Source organism: Mus musculus, chromosome 4 (assembly GCF_000001635.26).
Source record: "Mus musculus strain C57BL/6J chromosome 4, GRCm38.p6 C57BL/6J".
NCBI classification, from domain to species: Eukaryota; Metazoa; Chordata; class Mammalia; order Rodentia; family Muridae; genus Mus; species Mus musculus.
In genome coordinates, this window is record NC_000070.6 from 36,107,618 (window position 1) to 36,129,001 (window position 21,384).

The following is a 21,384-nucleotide window of genomic DNA, read 5'->3' on the forward strand; positions in this document are numbered from 1 at the left end:
TAACCAGTACTCCCTGAGCTCCTGTCTCTAGCTGCATATGTAGCAGAAGATGGCCCAATCAGCCATCATTGGGAGGAGAGGCCCTTGGTCTTGCGAAGATTACATGCCCCAATACAGGGAATGCTAGGCCCAGGAGGCAGGAGTGGGTGGGTTGGGAGTTGGGCGGGGGGTGGGTAACAGGGACTTTTGGGATAGCATTTGAATTGTAAATGAAGGAAATATCCAATAAAAAATTGTTAAAAAAAAAAAAAGAAAGAGTCACTACTAACAGTCACATGACAGAGTTAACCCTAGACTGCCCTGAAATCTCTTCTGCCAATGCCATTAACTGAAAACTTTTCAAATTAGCCTTAGGTAAATTTTTCAGACAAGGGCAAAAACCATCACATTCATTGCCAAAATACAATAAATATGGTCTCTATGACACATACCTATAGTCTTCCCTTCTGCAACTCCTTGAGCCAGCCAGGTCCCCACAGTTCCAATCACCCTCAGCAACACATATGGCCTGTTAAGCCCTACTTAAAGCATTCAGCTACTCTCCTAATCTAAACTCCAGAAGTTCACATTCCACCAACAAGTAGCATGGTGAGGCCTGTCAGAGCCAGTACTCTGCTTCCTGGTATCAATTTTTGTCTTGATCAATGTTAAACTGCTATGAAGAGACACCATGGCCATGGCAACTCTTATAAATGAAGATATTTAATTTTGGGCTTCCTTACAGTTTCAGAGGTTTAGTCCATTATCTACATGACAGGGAGCATGGTAACTGAGAGGTGTACATCCAAATCTGAAGGTAGCAAGAAGACAAAGAGATACTAGGCCTAGCTTAGGCCTTGGAAAATAGGCATGAAAGCCCATGCCTATTGACATACTACTTCCACAGCTCCGAATAGTGTCATTCCTTGGTGACTAAGCATTCAAATCTATGAGCCTATAGGGGCCATTTTTATTCAAACCACCTTGCCATTTGTATCTAATTGTTGAAAAGCTATACAGGTTGTGATAGACGTGGAGCCATGACACAAAGTCTGGTAAACAACTGTGGGTATTTAAAAGAATATTGTTTCTCTTTATATAATACACTCTTTCAAATATCTATAGAAATGATAGCACATAAATATTTGTAAAGTAACCTGGATCTAGTAACTCAGTAATTAACAGTATTAAATGTATCTTTACCAGGCTAGGATTATTCAGAAAGAAGGGGTATTATGAATTATAAACTTATAGAAACCTCTAGTTAACCTCATTAACAACCAAACATCAAAATTCCACCATGGAGAAAGGATATTTCTAAACACAGTGTTGCCCTCAACAAGTTTTTTTCAAGTTGTCAGGTTTACCTCAGTTTGTAATTTTAACTGAACCTGGAAATTAATAACTTTATGCTGAACACTTCCAGTTCAAATTCTGTTGCACAAAAGGAAGAACAAGTATCAAAAGAAAACAAACCTTGAGTGAAGATCTAGGTAACATTCAACTCTCAGTATATTTCTGTCTAATACTCTTTACCAAAACTGAACTTTTTTTTTATTACATATTTTCCTCAATTACATTTCCAATGCTATCCCAAAAGTCTCCCATACCCCCCCCCCACTTCCCTACCCACTCATTCCCATTTTTTTGGCCCTGGCATTCCTCTGTACTGGGGCATATACAGTTTGCGTGTCCAAAGGGCCTCCCTTTCCAGTGATGGCCGACTAGGCCATCTTTTGATACATATGCAGCTAGAGTCAAGAGCTCCGGGGTACTGGTTAGTTCATAATGTTGTTCCGTGTCTTAAAAAGAATCAGCTACTCACACATAAGAATGGTGTGAGTGGATGGGGAAGCACCCTCAGAGATGAAAAGGGGAGAGGGCACATGGGATGGGGGGACATGTGGAGGGGTAATTGGGAAGGGGGATATCATTTGAGATGTAAATAATAGGAATGATTAATGAAAAAAGAGAAAGAAATAAAAAATATTTTGTATAAAATATTTTAAAAGAATAAAAAATACATTGAAAAAAACCAAAGGGTAGTGCAAAGTATTCTATTATGTAAAATTTTTATTTTCCTAGTCTCTGGAGACTACTGCTCAGGGCAAGAATTATTTAAAATGACATGTTTCCAAAGGAATAGTAAGCAAGATCCCTATAAAAGGACAAAGCAAAGTCATTGTATCACACGACAGCAATTACAATTAAATTTTATATTCATTTAAGTAAAATACTGAGAGAAAATAAATTCTAGATGAAATTATCACTACATAATTTATATAACCAAAACCATAGTATATAAATTTCTAATTTAATAAAAACTAAAAGAACTACTTATACAGACAGAGAAATGTAAGCTTCATATATTCTCCTGGTAGCAAACGTCTTTCAGATATTCCATATAATCAAATTTAATAATTTAATATTTAAAAGAGGTAAAAATAAAATTCCTGTAATGGATGTTTAATATATATATATATTTAAATATACTTAAAATCAGCAAACTGGTTAAACTCAGTATGCACACTATTTTATTCAAAAAAGTTTACAATTTCTGCCATTAAAAGTCCTTACCATTAAGGATGCAACAACTAGAGAGACACATTACTGCTGTCTCTGAAAAGTCTTTAAAACAAAGGAAGAGAACATGTAGTCCTCTGAGCAATAAAACAAAAAAGTGAGATGATTTGTTCTGAATTATTCATCTTTGCATACATACATACATGCATGCATTCATGTGTACATGCATGCATCCATTCACACATGCATACACACACACACACACACACACACACACACTAAATACTAGTTTTTCCATTCTTTGTCATGCATTATATTATTCATAGAAGTTCTGTATATTGATTTACCAATCAAATACTTTAGGGGGAGTCCTCCAAGTTAGAATAAGCTCTGTTATGAGTTTTCTATTATTTTGACCACTGGATTCTACTCTGAGATTAATTTACAAAAATAATATGTGTGATGACATTGAGGTATTGATACTGTTTTACTAAGCATGTATAGTACCAGCACATGTATATACGCCTGAAAGTCATAACACAAGAAAACAGACTAACCATTAATTCCATGCTACCTGTGTACTGAGTGCTACTGAGAAGTGTCCCATTTGCTGTGTGGCTTAAAGGTATTTCAAGTATAAATTATTGCTTCTCTTGAAGCAGAATTGGTCATTGGGCATAGAAATAACCCATCGAAAGGGTTACGTTCTAAGCCATGGCAATAACTCTTAACATACTGAAATAAGTAATTAAAAAAAAAAACCAAACAAACCCTTTTAAGCTTTTAGGTAAGCAAATAACAATATTTAAGGAATAGTAAATTAAAGCAGCAATTGTAATCTGAGAGACAAACTTCACCCCCAAAAAACAAGGACTATTCATTCCTGTGAATTCTACTTGAAATCCTCTCAGCAAACTATATTTCTCCTAAGATGTAGGCTTTTACATTCAGAAAGTGTATGATTTTACCAGTAGGTCTAGATAATGAAATGTGCAACATGTTGGTGTTCATTGTTATTAACATTACTTTCATTTTATTGCCAAAGTGAAAATCATTGAATCTATTGCTTCATAAATATAAAGCATTATATATAAAGCTCATAAACATTTTAGAAAACACTATCTCTTAAAAACTACAGAATAAGAGTGGACAGTATCTTCAGGAAATCCAACACGTTAAAGTGATCTAACCTCTCTGTTCTTTCTTATCATAACTGCATAATTTCAAACAATAACATTTCAATTTCAAGATTGTTATATAAAGTAAAGTCATGAATGGATATTTAATAGTTTTACATTTTTTAATAATTCTTTCTTGGGGTTTTGAGACAGGGTACTGATCTATGTCCCATGGTGACTTAGATTACAGACATAGCCCAGTTTATATTAAAACTTCTGGGAAACCTCCTGCATCATCATCTTAAGTGTAGAGATTACCTTCATGAACCACCATGCCTAGCTTGATATTTTAAAATAATATTTGAAAACTATCTCATTACTTTACTTGTACCTACTTAAATAAACATAATAAAACAAACCATTATGAAATTCATCTCTCTGTATTACTAATTATCATGTATGTTGTGCATTTTATGAAATATTTTAGGGTTTTAAAAAAGTTTATTCTCTAAAAGCAAAGAAACAGCCAATATTAAATTAAATGGAGAGATACTTGAAGCTATTCCAAGAAAGTACCCAAGGAGCTAAAGGGGTGTGCAACCCTATAGGTGGAACAACAATATGAACTAACCAGTACTCCCAGAGGTCATGTCTTTAACTGCATATGTATTAGAAGATGGCCTAGTCGGCCATCATTGGAAAGAGAGGCCCATTGGTCTTGTAAACTTAAGATGCTTCAGTACAGGGGAACGCCAGGGCCAAGAAGTGGGAGTGGGTGGGGAGGGGAGTGGGTGGGGAGGGTATGGGAGACTTTTGGGGTACCATTGGAAATGTAAATGAGGAAAATACATAATAAAAAATTTAAAAATTTTATTCTCTCTTTTATCCTAGACCCCAAAAGAAAAATATATATATTCTCTTTTGTGTGGATGATAAGGTTTAACCCTTTGATAGGCATGCTGCAATCCTTATAACCACAGATGATATGTATATTAGACAGGACTAGAAGAGAGAATGGTGTCCCATGGAAAGAAATAAAATGTATAAGTACAGAGAGGCACAAGGGAGATAGGAATGAGAAGCTTTAAATAAGAGGGATGGAAGAGAGGAATAATGGAAAGAGTATGGGGAGGGACATCTAGCACTAAAGTCGTTTGAGAGGGCAAATGAAATTCTATTACTATAGAAGCTTTTCAAAATATACACATATAAAAGGAATCTAAATGAAGTCACTAACTAATGGGAGACAGTGTGTCAACTATTATTTTTGTCACCAGGGTAAAAGTCCAGAGCCAGGCATGTGTTACATCTAATTGAGATGTTAGTCCTATGGAAATTCTCAAACAACACAGACTATTACCAAGAATATTGTTTGCTCTCCTCAAACTGATGGTAAGACCTGATTGCTGAAAATCTATGTAACACATTGAACATGAAAAAGTCAAGCTGGTCCTATCACCCCTGCTGATTAATGTTCTTGGGGAATCCTAGTGACTTCATGCACTAGAAGGTAATTTTTATGCTCCCAGAGGAGAAAGGTAACCATCAATCCATTTGCAGACTCTTTGATCTACAATGAGGACCCCGGTATGATATGCTGCTACAATGGTGACACAAACATGTGGCAATAACCAACTACCCTCTCATTGGTTTAAGATCTACTCCACAAGATGGAACCCATGCCTGACACTACTTTAGTGACCAAAAATCTGAACGTAGGAAAAATTTAATACTCTTGTTCTGTCAAAGCAACATAGCAATAAAAAGACTCCCAAGGATATGCTGCTACACCAATAGATCAGTGTCTTATTCAACCAACATCTTAGAAATTTGCTTTTACAGTAGATGGGAACTAACACTGAGACATACAAAAGTATAATGCAGAGAAAGTGAGGTTTTGGAACTCTCAGTACTAATGATATATGTTCATCAAATCCCTGTCCACAGGACTCAGGAAGCAGAAAGATTTCAACAAGAGCCATAGGTGATGGATAAGACCATGGAAACTTTCTTCCAGATATAACAGGACTGATAAACATATGAACAGGGCCTGGCCACACAGATGGGATTCCAGTGGTAAGAGAGGGAAGTGGACTCAAACCCCCATTACTAATCAAAAAGCTATCTTCAATTGATATCACCTTGTAAAGAAAAAAGGTCACATTTCCCCCCCCCCCCCCACACACCCCAGTGGAATCTTACTAAACGTACTAACCACATTAAAGGCAGTCCACATGCCCAGCAGGAGAGGGCCAACTCAAAACGAACAAAATCATAAATTTGTAGCATTTTTACATGTTCTATTTTTGGAGGCTTTTTCCATTTATTGGACTTTTGCTTCTATACTATGGTTTCTAATTTTGTGTTTTTATGGGTTTTGTTTTCTTTTGTGTATGTGTGTGTGTGTTTCTTGTGTTTTTGTTTGTTCTACATTTAAAGCGGTTTGTTTGTTGCTTTAATTGCTTACCCATTTGTTTGTCATTTACTAAAAAGAGAGAAAGATAGCGCATATCTAGATTTTGAAGAAGTGGAGAAGATCTGGGAGGACTTAGGTAAAGAGAACCATAATCAGAGTATATTGTATGAAATTTTATATTGAATAAAAAAGAAAATAGAATTTTACAGCTATCATCTTCTATTCAGAATAAAGTCAATATATGTTATATTATCATTGTCTATGACTGAAAACAACTAAATAGAAAGTAATGGTAGTATGTAAATACCAAAAACCTGAAAAGTCTCATAGTTTTTAATGAATTTATTCTGTACTAGAATCAGGCTGGCTTCAGCCAGCTCTTGACATAATTTCTAAAAGAAAACAACTCACTAGGCTGAGGTTAGAGCTCCATGGGGAAGCATTTCCTTAGCACCTTCTGGAATCAGAGCTTAATCTTAGCGCCAACACCAAAACAAAGACAAAAGCATAAATAAGAAATAAAAAGCTGTGTAGTTGGTAAGATATTAATCTGTCTCTGTGAGAAAAGAATGGAACTCATAACTTTTGTCCAGAAGAATTATCTAATCTTTTTTCTCATTTGATTCATAAGTCAAGTGTTAGTTCTAAGTATCTGGTATTTCATATACCCCATGTGAGACACGGCTGAACACCTAAGTTCATTGTTTTTGGAGACATTTTCATTTTCAAACAAATATCTGAAATCTTTTGATAAACAAGTAAACATTTATATTTTTTGCCTCAATATGTTACACATCATCTGGAAAACTCAAATATTTCAATCTCAGAAGTAATAATAGAAGTTTCTTGGTGGGACTCGTGAGACAGACTGGAGAATTAAATATGGAGCTGTTCTTTCCCTGTAGATGGAGAGTGGTCCTGGGAGGTCTCAGTCTTTTTCTGGAACAGCTTTGCATGCTAATCCGCCGGCCCTAGGAGTGATCCCAGAGAAGGATAGAATCCCTACGCTGTGGAAGAATATTTGCATATTTTCTACATGCAATGCTTACATTGTGCTCTTTTGAAAATGTACTTGCAATAAGGCATGCATTTGGAGATGAAATATCTATCACAAGGGCTCTAATTCATTGTTGAATGAGTAACATCATGCTGTAGAAATTTGCTAGGAATGGTAAGATTGATCATGTGAAACTGGAAGAGAAGAGAAAGATAAACATCAATACTAGAGGTGATATGGTTTTTGGATTCTGAGACTATTACAATTAACTATGTGACATTTGCTTAAGTGTTTAATCATTTCTGACATCTGTGAAGATATATTAATTAAGGAATAGACTTTAGAATCATCTTCTGAAATGGGGAATTGATCATCTATCCTTCATTTATGCAGTTGCTAAAGTGTCTGTTATAAATCTTTCAAAAAGTATCTACTTCTTGCTACAAGAAACTTGCTATGAATTGAAGCAGTCAATTGAAATCACAGAACTATAGCTTAAAAGCATCAATCAACACTTAACTAGTTCTAACCAGATCCTATGTCTCAATCACATCTCACTATGCCCTTTTAAACATGTTTCCTTGTAGGTCTTTAGACACAGATAAAAGAGATTTATATGCAGTTTCATTACTCCACCATTAGGTGCTTTCATTTTTTTCAGCTGTAGATAATCTCTGAGGAAACTGGCTTACTGTGCTGGCAACTCAGCTGGTCAATGATTGTGAAAACTATTCTAGGCCACCTGACTTACATAAAATATGTATTAACAACTATATTATGCATCTGTTGCTTCAGAAAAACAAAATAAATATATACAAGAGGCACAATCCAAAGAAAAATACTTGGATTATAAGCAAATTTCGAACTCATTTAACCAAGGCCCTGTAGTGAGAGTCATTTCTTCTACCATATTTCCACGAAATCATGACCCTGTTTATGTTTGAAAAAACCCATACTAGCATTATCTTTCTTCTATTGGGAGTAATAATTTCTCCCAGAAACTTTTACTATTTGATTCTACTTCTACCATCTGGGGAAATATAAGATAACTTTAGTATTTCTTCAACAGCCTTGAACATTATTCCTTAGAATAAAAATATAGGATTAGGGTAAATATGACTCAAATCATTTTTAAAATGTTTTCACTAACTTTAAAGTAAATTATATAGTATTTAGATGTACATAGTTGGACTCCTATGCAATCTGTCTCCTGATATACCTATGACACCAGTGTCACCTATGACACTATAGACCTTCTAGGGGATTTGGCTGAAATGACACATCTTTAATTTCTCTGTCTGGAATACAGACATATTCTTTTTTTAATATTTTTATTACATATTTTCCTCAATTACATTTCCAATGCTATCCCAAAAGTCCCCCATACCCTCCCCCCCACTTCCCTACCCACCCATTCCCATTTTTTTGGCCCTGGCGTTCTCCTGTACTGGGGCATATACAGTTTGCATGTCCAATGGGCCTCTCTTTCCAGTGATGGCCAACTAGGCCATCTTTTGATACATATGCAGCTAGAGTCAAGAGCTCCAGGGTACTGGTTAGTTCATAATGTTGTTCCACCTATAGGGTTGCAGATCCCTTTAGCTCCTTGGGTACTTTCTCTAGCTCCTCTATTGGGAGCTCTGTGATCCATTCAATAGCTGACTGTGAGCATCCACTTCTGTGTTTGCTAGGCCCCGGCATAGTCTCACAAGAGACAGCTACATCTGGGTCCTTTCAACAAAATCTTGCTAGTGTATGCAATGGTGTCAGCGTTTGGAAGCTGATTATGGGGTGGATCCCTGGATATGGCAGTCTCTAGATGGTCCATCCTTTCGTCTCAGCTCCAAACTTCGTCTCTGTAACTCCTTCCATCTTAACACACATCCTTAATAATGTAGGTAAGGTTAGTTTATAGAAGAAAGCATCCATGTTTGGAAGTGATCTAATTGAGGGGCAGACAAAGTGAAGAATCAGAGAAAGATTTGACAGAATCAGTCAGAGATGAGATTTTCCAAACTCTCATGAGAATAACAGACCAAAGAGTGAGCAGCACATGCAGACACACACAAATACACACAGACACACACACACACACACACACACACAGAGAGAGAGAGAGAGAGAGAGAGAGAGAGAGAGAGAATGCAGTGAGTGAAGGTCAGTTGAATTTAAGCAGTGCAATGGAGTTCACTTGAATTCAGTTCAGTGAAGTTTGGAGCAGTTGGGTTCCTGCAGTATGCAAGAAGCCAAGCAAAGCCATTTTGCATTATTCAGCTTGGAGAGTTTTGAACCAGAATACCTGAGTTGAACCTGCCAGCTGTAGTTCAGAAAGAACTGGAACGGGTGAGGTTATTCATCAGTAGGCCTCTGAGATGACAATTACAGCTGGGAATTAAAAGTTACTATAACCGATGTCATTTAACCCAAAGGTAGAGATCTTGGTGGCCAGCAAGATAAACATAGAAGCAGTTAAAAGAGATCAACAATTGTATCATATGTTCTGACTTGTTGCTCTTTCAACATTTCAAAGTGAGTGAAGTATATTTATTTTATAGATCTTAAATTAACAATGTGCAATTGAAGACAGTTGTAAAATATAGTCCTTTGGTAATTAAGAGTCCAGAACTTTTTCACCCAAAGGGAGCAAAAGTAAGTAAATAAAACCAAAAGAGCAAAATTGAATAGCAGACAGTCTTTGTAGACACTTTTTTTTATAGGCAACATTTTTAGAAGGAGAATGAATGACACAAAAGAATTTAACAAATACTAGAAACTGTCTATATAATTCCAGCATAGACAGTCCTAATGAAGGCTTATGGACCACAGACAGAAATTGTACCTGTCTTCCTGTTTTCTTTTTTTATAAAATAGAGAAAATGGTGGCTGCAACAGCAGTACCCACACTGCAGAGTTAATGGTAAATCCATGCTTTTTTCTTCACCATAAATAAAAGGAAATAGTGCCCCAAACTTGTCGTTTTAAGAGTAAGACATTTCTTTAACCATAAACAATAATAATCATATATACTGCGCATAACACACAGTAGAATAAAGGCACACACACACACGTATATTAAAGTTGTATGTTATTGTTTAAAACCATATCAAATGGAAGTAATACACATATTCTTTTAGACCACAGACTCTACCATGGGGTCCTTATCATTTGGTTTTGTTTGTTTAATTTTGTTTTGGTTGTTGCTGTTTAGGGATTTGTTGTTGTGCTGACTAGTTAGTTTGTCAACTTGACACAGGTTAGTGTCACTTGGAAGGGGAAACCTCCATAAAATTTCTCTATATAATCTGGTTGTAGGGAATTTTCTTAATTGTAGGTGGTGCCATCCCTGGACTAGTGGTTCTGCTTTCTCTAAGAAAGCAGGCTGAGCAAACCATGAGAAGTAAGCCATACAAGCAACACTCTTCCACAATATGTGCATCTGTCTACATCAGCTGCTGCCTCCTGCTTCCTGCAGCTTGAGGTCCTATCCTGACTTCCTTTGATGACGAACAGTGATGGAAACATGAGACTCTCTTCCCTAAGTTGCTTTGGTGATGGTGTTTCATCACAGCAAGAGTTACCCAAATGAAGACAGATAGTGAACCTGTTTTTGATATGGTGTTACATTTTCTATTTTAGCCAATGCTGCCTTGGAGAACTGTGATGACTAGATTGTGTAACCATATACGTCTGGGTTTTTCAAACTCTGCACATGGAAATTTTACTCACACTTCTCAGTGACAATCATTTTACTAGGGTACCAGCACTTATAATTTGGATAATGAAACCATTTCAATAAATAATTAAAATTCAAAATATATGTGCCTTTTTTGGCTATAAAGGGCAATTTAATTAAAGCTTTATAGAGCATGGGTACTTTCAATAATGTTTTAAAAATCTGAAGTGGGGAAAAGCCTTGAAGATATGGGCACAGGGGAAAAATTCCTGAATAGAACAGCAATGGCTTGTGCTGTAAGATCGAGAATTGACAAATGGGACCTCATGAAACTGCAAACCTTCTGCAAGGCAAAAGACACCATCAATAAGACAAAAAGACCACCAACAGATTGGGAAAGGATCTTTACCTATCCTAAATCAGATAGGGGACTAATATCCAATATATATAAAGAACTCCGGAAAATCAAATAACCCCATTAAAAAATGGGGCTCAGAACTGAACAAAGAATTCTCACCTGAGGAATACCGAATGGCAGAGAAGCACCTGAAAAAATGTTCAACATCCTTAATCATCAGGGAAATGCAAATCCAAGCAACCCTGAGATTCCACCTCACACCAGTCAGAATGGCTAAGATCAAAAATTCAGGTGACAGCAGATGCTGGCGAGGATGTGGAGAAAGAGGAACACTCCTCCATTGTTGGTGGGATTGCAAGCTTGTACAACCACTCTGAAAATCAATCTGTCAGTTCCTTAGAAAATTGGACATAGTACTACTGGAGGATCCAGCAATACCCCTTCTGGGCATATATCCGGAAGATGTCCCAACCGGTAAGAAGGACACATGCTCCACTATGTTCATAGCAGCCTTATTTATAATAGCCAGAAGCTGGAAAGAACCCAGATGCCCCTCAATAGAGGAATGGATACAGAAAATGTGGTACATTTACACAATGGAGTACTACTCAGCTATTAAAAAGAATGAATTTATGAAATTCCTAGGCAAATGGATGGACCTGGAGGGCATCATCCTGAATGAGGTAACACAATCACAAAGGAACTCACACAATATGTACTCACTGATAAGTGGATATTAGCCCAAAACTTAGGATACCCAAGATATAAGATACAATTTGCTAAACGCATGAAACTCAAGAAGAATGAAGACCAAAGTGTGGACACTGTGCCCTTTCTTAGAATAGGAAACAAACACCATGGAAGGAGTTACAGAGACAAAGTTTGGAGCTGTGACGAAAGGATGGACCATCTAGAGACTGCCATATCCAGGGATCCATCCCATAATCAGCTTCCAAACGCTGACACCATTGCATACACTAGCAAGATTTTGCTGAAAGGACCCAGATATAGCTGTCTCTTGTGAGACTATGCTGGGGCCTAGCAAACACAGAAGTGGATGCTCACAGTCAGCTATTGGATGGATCACAGGTCCCGCAATGGAGGAGCTAGAGAAAGTACCCAAGGAGCTAAAGGGATCTGCAACCCTATAGGTAGAACAACATTATGAACTAACCAGTACCCCAGAGCTCTTGACTCTAGCTGCATATGTATCAAAAGATGGCCTAGTCGGCCATCACTGGAAAGAGAGGCCCAACGGACACACAAAGTTTATATGCCCCAGTACAGGGGAACGCCAGGGCCAAAAAAAATGGGAATGGGTGGGTAGGGAAGTGGGGGGTATGGGGGACTTTGGGATAGCATTGGAAATGTAATTGAGGAAAATACGTAATAAAAAAATCTGAAGTAATTTTATAAAAGAAATTGACCTAAATTATTTCCTCTCCATGAAGATTGACATATCTACATCAAACCAATCAACATTTTTAGCCTCAAAAGCAGATGATTATTAAATATCGCACTAAACTGTTCTCTCAAGGTGCTGGCCATATTTTATCTGACTTGTATTAATTAGTCTCCATACTATCTTCACAAATTTACTGTCATTATCTACAACATCAATGGGAAAACTGGAACACATGAAGTTCCTTTCCTTCTCCAAGGTCACATAGCTACCCCATGGATTCTCAATGTAGGAAGCCTGGTTCCTGACTCACTTCCACTTCTCATCAATATCCTCTATTCTTTAAACACCAGTGCTAACTCACAGCAGAGTCTCATCATTTTCCCTTCTTCAGAAAACAGATAAAGAATGGTTCTTTGTGTACCAAGCTCAAGATATACTGATCTGAAACCAAGCTTCCCAGGATTCTCAAAATGAGAGAGGACTTCAGTCAATTAGGCCAGAGTCCAAAGATCTACCTTCTAGGTTTTACTGAAAATACAGGGGACGGTTGAGCACTACAACATCTGAATGAAGACTTATGGACCACAGGCAGAAATTGTACCTGTCTTCCTGTTTTCTTTCTTTTTTTTTTTTTTTTATAAAATGGAGACAATGATGGTGGCAACAGCAGTAGCCACACTGCAGAGTTAATGGAAAATCCATGTGTCTGGCCCATAGAGGTCTGTCTATCAGTGTATTACAGAAAACACTCTCTAGGTTTTATTATTGTCACAGTTCAGCTGCTCTACCTGATTCGTCAGTGAACAACTGTTTGAGTTGAGGAAATCTTTTTATTCATCCAGGAAGACATTATTTGGGTTGGTCTACTCGTTTTGTAAAGGTTGAATCCAATTGCTGTTCAGGGGAATCTGTGTGAGTCTGTTTGTTCTCATTAGCCCATGTCAAGGCTAGCTAATTCCAGATTGTTTTGAGACACCAGGGACACTGAGAAGATTCACAGAATGCAAATTGTCTTGTGCTATATGCCCTTGAAAATCAGCACTTTTGTTTCCTGGTCCTCTGTCTAACCCAAAACTGCTTATAAAAGAACCACTTAAGGACTTTTCAGACAGATTCTGCATGGCTGGACAAGGTGCTCACAAGCTGTTCTAAGCTGCATGGGGTAAGAAGAGGAAGGGGCTGGGAAAATCTGCAGTAATATCCAGAGTCCTGGGATTTTGAGACCTTGTCAAAGCTCTTTCAGACAAGTCAATCCTCAAAGGGTCCTGATGATAACCATCTAGGGAATACCTGACTCCAAAGACTTCATTATGGATAGCATCGTTTCTGCAACTAATGACTATCCATCTTCTTAATTTCCAAATAACAACCTAAGATTGCTGATTCCAGAGTAACAGTACCTGCTCCACACACATACACCTGCTTTATCCTTTCACAAAATTTTCATCCCAGGGATGCAGAAATGGTTCAATATATGAAAATCCATTAATGTAATATACTACATAAACAAAATCAAGGAAAAAAAAAAAAAACACCCGATCATCGCATTAGATGTTGAAAAAGCCTTTGGCATAATACAACACCTCTTAATGTAAAAAGTCCTAGAGAGATCAAGAATTCATGGCACATATCTAAACATAATAAAAGCAATATATAAGTAACCAACAACCAACATCAATTTAAATGGAGAGAGACTTGAAGCAATACAAGTAAAATGTGGGACAAGACTCTCTCCTTATCTATTCCATATAGTACTCAAAGTTCTAGCTAGAGCAACAGAAAACAAAAGGATACTAAGGGGATTAAAATTGGCAAAGAAAAACTCAAGGTATCACTATTTGCAGATCATATGGTAGTAAAACAAGCGACCCCAAAAAATTCTACCAGAGAACACCTGATAAACAACTTCAACAAAGTGACAGGATATAAAACTAACTCAAACAAATCAGTAGCTTTCTTTTATATAAATGATAAGCAAGCTGAGAAAGAAATTAGGAAAACAACACACTTGATAATAGCCACAATAATAAAAATTATCTTGATGTAACTCTTACCAAGCAATTGAAAGATCTGTATGACAAGAACTTCAAATCCCTGAAAAAAGAAATCAAAGAAGACCTCAGAAGATGGAAAGATCTCCCATGATCATGGATTAGTAGGAGGTTAAATTATAAGAATGCATGAGACAATTTATCTCTTAACAATAGAAACCAGAAGTACATTTTTATATATGATCATTTCATGACCAAATTCAGATTTATTTCTGAAACATGCTTCAGAATTCACATTTGTAAGGCAAAAGGGAGTTTCCATGAACTTCAGAATCCATAGAGGAATAAGGCACACACATACTTGAAGTGGATGGCTATGAAATGATGTTGATTCCCTTAGAATTTACAGCAGAGGCTACCTGGGTAAGGCACGGCATTTTAATTTACCATGGCTGTTTGTTTTGATGCTTTCCCTTTAAAACAGTGGTTAAGAGAGCTGGATGCTCAGGCAGGGGACTGGGATTTGATTCCCACCACTCACCTGGTGGCTCAGAACAGTCTGTAAGTTAAGTTCAGTTGATCCAATGCCATATTCTGGCCTCTGTGGGTACATGCATTCATCCAGGCAGAACACCCATGCACACATAAAAATAAATTTAAAAAAGAAAAAAATGCACAATTCTATGAATGGCAACGATAATCACAAATTAGTGTGCCCACACTAGTTGGCCCTGAGAACTGAGGCAGTGAGTTACATAAGTGACTACAGAGAATTGGGTGTGGATTTTGATTCTATCCTTTCATACTTAAGGGGATTAAAGTTAATTACTTACTCTTTTGGGCTTGAATAAAACCACCAACAAAGCATATGCATAACATTGTCTCCCTGGGGCTCTATGGGAGAAGTTTACAACTATGGTTGTAAACTACTACATAGCACAATGCTGAATACCTGATTGTTAACAACAGGTTGGTCATTGATGAAACCATAAAATACCGCCTATAATGTATTCTGTTAACCTCATCTACTTGCTAGGGATGACAAGTGATTTCTCAAAATGGGAGTAAAATGACACAAAATGTTATTTTCAGACATGTAGCACTATTCCTTCATCCTCACAGCCTGAGAAAGAGCTCTATTTTGCACTATTATCCTGGGTTTGGGATTCCATAGTTGTATTTGGGAAATAAATGAGTAGTTGATGAATTTAGGACTAAGTAACCACTCATTTAATCTCTGTAAAGTATCTCCTTTGTAATCTCTTTATGGTTTACAAAGCCTGAACATACAACACCTCATACAAGCCTCCCCTTGTTAAGATACAGGGATAAGCCAATCTAGGACACAGGACAGTGCTGAAGCAACTGTGTTTCCAATGTCTTCCTGCCGAGGAGCTTCTCTGATACTTCTAACTTCCTGTCATCCTATTCTCTTGTACTTTTAAATGCTGGTACCAACAGCAACTCTCAGAATCCCGCAACAAAGAATGAGATAATATTTGATGTGCTACTTCATCTGGAACAAAATTTATAGCTATGTAGTCTTACTTTAAAATACTTGAAGAATGTTTTATAATCTTACAGTTCTTACTTTTTGCTAGGAGTCCCTTGTACCTGCCACCAAATCCCTCTTCTTGAGTCCCCATCCTCGTGTGTGCATGTGTGTGTGTGTGTGTGTGTGTGTGTGTGTGTGTGTGTGTCATTGCATTTATAATTAGGGTAGTTGGCATAAGCTTAGGGGAAAAATGTTGATTAATTGAGAGCAATATACAAGTAATTACATCATTGAGGGTTCAGATTTTTTCCCTAGATTGTGAAACTAGAAAATAATTAAATTAATATTTTTTTTCTATTCAGATTTCATTGCATTTAACTTTTATAGAAAATTTTATGAGCTAAGTAGATTAGATCATACGTTTTGTTTTTTTTTCCAACTTTTGAAGATGAACTCAATTTCAAAGCTTGAGTGATGCTCTAAAGTTCACATATTGGTTCTGCTCTAAAAATCATACTCTTTTCTGTTTCTTCCCAGCTTTACCCAACAGACCAGTGATTTCCAAGGTGGGAGGAGTATTGTTGAGTCTGGATACAGTAGGTAAATAGTGCCTGCTTTAAACAACAACAACAACAACTGGATCCCACAGAATCATAATCTCTAGAAAGTCAGATTTGGAACATCATTTGCCTTGACCTGTGATTGTTGGAAAGTGTCAGAGAGACACTATCTGACAGATACCCTAAGACTTCTGGAGGTTTAAGTAATAATTTCATTATTTTGCATCCATAAGATTTGAATAACTCTAGACATTAAACACAAGTAAAAATGATATTATTTCAGGTAAAGTAAGAAAAAAGCCCAAGAAGCAGGGTAACAGAAATGAGCCCGTTGGAATAGTGACTTGGCTTTAAACAGGATTCACATACTGTAATTAAGGTAAAAATAAGTCTTTGGAAAAGGTTTTATTCTGACAACATTAATTTGGTTCTAGTATGCCTAGCATTGGAGCAAGAAAAGAGGCGTCTACAGCATTTTCATTTTCTGAATAAGAAGAGCTCCAGGGAATTGCCTATGACCATGGTCAGAGTGTTGAGTTTAGCATCTCCCTTCACAATTCTTGCTCTCACTCAGCATAATTATGTAGTTACGGTAATAACCCCAATTGAGTCTCCATGACAGGTCAAGCATAGTAAACAGATTAGCCTCCTTAATATTCATGAAACCCTTAGGATGCACCCCTCATTTTATGCATGAGGAAAGTTAAGTTCAGTAATTTTAAGTAACTTTTCCAAAGGCACACACAGGGATGGAAGAACAGAGAATCACAGCCAGATAGTTCATTCCCACAGCTTCTGCTACACTGGCTTTTAGATCAGGAGTGAGGAAAATAATCATATACAATGGAAGAAGCACTTTTGTTGGAAAAACTTCGTTTAACAAAAAAAAGGAGGGGTGGAGAAAGAGCATGTGGAACCATCAGAACTGCTATGGAAGCAGCCCTTGCTGCCACAGAGGAGTGTCAGACAACCCCTCCCTTGGTATATGATGCCAATTGTCTTGGTTCACTAGGTGTTGGTTATCTTGGCCATCAGTATCAGGCATGCAAATAATAGCTATATTAGTTATCAGAATATTGACTTCCTTGGATATAAGAAACTCTCAGAATACTTATTATTTGTCCTTCTACAAACTAGACATCTGCTTAAGTAACTGGCACCAGGAGCATGAACTAGTGAGACCAAACACATTATGGGCAAATATTCATTTGGAAAAAAAAGTGTCTGTGTTGAGTAAAACTTGTTCATACCATTATATCTAGTGACACTTTCTCGAGTTTCTGTTTGTGTTCAGTAGGTGTTTTTTTAACTTGTCAGGGATTTTTGCTTTGCTTTAAATCACGTGAACATACTTAAGTAATTTAATAGATAACAATTAACATGTGACTGAAATATTTGAGACAGTATTTTATACCTATTAAGGCAACAATTTATGCAATGTTTGAAAGCTCAAATTCCACACTTAGAAATCATTTAAATCTCTAGGATATCTTCTAAGCTTGGAAGTATCCTCAATGTTATATCATATGTAGTTGAAATTCTTAGCTATTAACTCATATGGACATTAATGCCTTAAACTGTTCTCCTTAGATAGAAGACTCATTTAGACACCGTAGTTCTTTATTTTACATATAGTGTTATAGTTTCTAATCTTATATTCCTAATGTGCAAAAACAATGTATATATACACATATATATGTGTACATATATATTTCTGCATATATATATATATATATATATATATATATATATATATATATGCAGAAATGAGCTATTCTTTGTAAGTAATTCAGTATGATGGCTGGCACATAGTAAATGCCCAAGAAATATTTCTCTTCTTCTCAACTCAGATCCTTTTTTACTCTGTAACCTCCTTTTGCTTTGGTTTCTAAACCATGCTAACTTGTCCTCTGCATTGCCTTGGAACCAAATAGAAGATGGCTTTAAAGTTACATCTTCAGTAATCAAAGCTTACACATGGAAATGTCTATTGTAATTATAGTCATTATACACAAAATGTGAGGTATTTTTCTATTTGTTCTCTGGGAACTTTGGCTGTGACTCCTGCAGTCATAAAGATTATCAAGAGAAACATCACCCTGATTTATTTCCCTCATGTCTTAAAATGGTCACAAATCTAAGCTCTGCAGGAGCCTGTCATATTAAGCTAGTCGCGAATGCACAATAGCTGTGGGTAACTTTTTGAGGTAGTTTTTTTTTTCCCCAGACATAACAGGCTGTTCTAGGAGCAAGGAGGATGTATTTCAAGGGACTAACAGGAAATGATTTTTCATTCTGTTTAATAAGTGTTTATTTTGTTTCAGATGTTTTCTCTGGTCTGAATCCTACCTAGTGATATTTGCTTTATTTTTTTTTCCTCTGTGTTGTTTTCCAGCTGTGATGCAAGGCACGATGAATGCCACAGTCAAAGTGGCATCATACTGCTAAAACTGACATCAAGCACTTCTGGTGGTCACCGGGAACAGTATGGCTTTGTTCTGTGTGTAATGTCTAAGATAAGGAGTCTGCTGAGGTACCTGCCATTTGATACAACCTTATAATCTTCCTCTTTATTAACTGTCTGGCAACATCATCCCACTCACTTCTCTGTTTAATTCTTGTTCACTCTCCTAATATAAAAAGACAAGAGATTGTCCCTGAAGATATAAACTTAGTCTCTTTTAGGGTAGACAGACTTTTTTCCAATGTTTTTTTTTTTCTTCAAACAAAATTCTTTTTATTTCAAGAAGAAAAGACTATTTCTTTCCCTCCTAATAAAATATTCCATGTTTTAATTGTCCAGATTTGCAAGATATATACAGGTTAATCCTTGAGATTGTTGTTTGAAAAGACACACAATATAATATATGTTCTCCTTCACTTATTACTTCATTCAGAAATAATGTCTATTCGATGTCTGCTATTAACCACAAAGTGTTAGGTATCGTGAATAGCAAAAGGATAGTTTTATTTAAGAAATAAGTAGAAAAGGTAAACTCATGATGACACGATGATATTACATCATGGTAAGTGCTTTGCTGTGAGTGTGAGTGAAGTGTTGGACTGTAAAGCATTCTAGTCTGAGTTGAATGGGAGTGTTAGTAGGCTTTCCAGACTGGGAAGAGAAACGTAGCCTGTTAGTGTGTCAGAGAGCAGATAATGGGGAAGGGATTCTTAGTAAGAGTGAAAGTGGAGGTGAGGGTGCTTAAAACAAAGAGACATTAGGACAGAGTGTTAGAGTTGTCACATGAGCAAGAATGGGAGACTTGTTGGTGCACTGCGAAAATAACTGCCATATCCCCCAAGGAAAGGTCTTGAAGCCACCTTCCTGTTTGGTAAAACAGACTTCCTAGTACACATGCACACATGTGTGCATGAGTGTGTGGGTGGGTGCGTGCATGCGTGTGCGTGTGCATGTGTGTGTGTACGGAGGTAGCAAGTGAGGAGAAAGAGGTCAGTAGACAAGACCTGGGAGAAAGCAATGCAGAAGACAGGTAGAAGTCATGCCATAGGGAATGGAAGGGACGTGGGAGGTCAGGAAGCTATTCCCTTCTTTTCTGAATTAAAGAATAAGGACTAGAGATGCAACGTTCAACGGAAATTTCCACCTGGAGTTCTTTCTCTTTTCCTTTGTGTTTTATCTATGTAAAAATGGTTCCAGTTTCAAGCTAGTTTGGAGTGTTTTTAGAAGGAGAGAAAGTATCAAAAAGAAAAAAGTGGGCAACAGAGATTGCAGAAGTCAGGGTCCCTTGGTTATTCACTAGGAAAGACTGTAAAGTGAAGGATTCATGGTAAAACTGATGTTCCTCTTGAGAGACCCCTGACTACATTTAGAGTGGATGAGACATGCCTGCTTCTCATGACCCTAGTGTGAAATACAGGACAGAGTTTAGCTCAGGTTTCTCTAGTTCTCCATTCCCTCCTTGCCTAAGTGAGTACAGTTACCATGCTTATATATACAGTTTACCTCTTGAACAAAGCATTTGTGCCAAGGGAAGGCTATGTCACACTGCCCACAATCCCAACTGAGTCCACACTGCCTCCATCCTACACCTTGATCTGTGACCTAGAGTTGTGCCGGGGGGACCCTATGAACTCAGTCCCTGTGCCCTTGGACATCCTTCTTTTTCTTTTTGAGCCTTTGCCTGCTTGTATTTATCATTTTGGTCCCCAGGCCAAAGTGCACTTATGTCCATATAAGAGTTTTCACAATATTTGAACTGTTAGCAGATCTTTTCTAGCTGTTTCAAGAAGGAAATGAAAATCAATGTGGAGGGTTCACTGATAGTCAGCACCATCCACCTTACCTACATTTGCTTCCATATACAAAAAGGGAAAAGAAAGCCCAACAAACAGGTACAGGACTTAACAGGACAACAGTAAAAAAAAAAGTGATTTTCTCAAGGAAAGTAGTACAGTCAGCAAGTCCCTTACTTTTTTTATATTAATTATACTTAACTTTAGTTATATTTTCATTAATATGAATTTATGGTTTAAAACGTCAGATGCTGTACTAGTAGTAATAATGAAGTAACAATAAAAATGCATAATAATAACTTCTGCCCTCCTTTTGGCAAAGCTAACTTACCAAATGTAGTCTGTCTTTCCAACAAAGGCTCATAATGATTCAAGTTTGGTCTATATTATAGCATTGTTGGGACATGACCGAATTTCTCATAGGTGAGGACCACTGAGAGGTTCTCTGGACACTAAAAGAGATGTGTGCTTTCATAAAATAGAGATCCCTGACCTCAGATATTGAGCTCCCAAACTGGTGAGTGAAATAAACCTTTCTCTCAATTATACTTACTGCCTTCATATTTTGTTACAGTGTTGAAAACTGCTTGTGAGGAGCAATGTACCTTGCAA

General features: G+C 37.0%; 1 protein-coding gene across 16 annotated transcripts in view; it reads right to left on the reverse strand.

Moving 5' to 3' along the window:
* Positions 1 to 21,384, reverse strand: part of Lingo2 (leucine rich repeat and Ig domain containing 2) — a 1,254,967-nt gene that overhangs the window by 410,840 nt on the left and 822,743 nt on the right. For 3 of the 16 annotated variants that reach the window (XM_030253527.1, XM_011250023.3, NM_001166000.1), the window contains one exon: positions 14,524 to 14,563. The exons of the other annotated variants lie outside the window; for them this stretch is intronic. The gene's annotated coding sequence lies outside the window, so the exon portion shown is untranslated. The remainder of the gene's footprint in view (positions 1 to 14,523; positions 14,564 to 21,384) is intronic. 16 annotated transcript variants of the gene reach the window in all.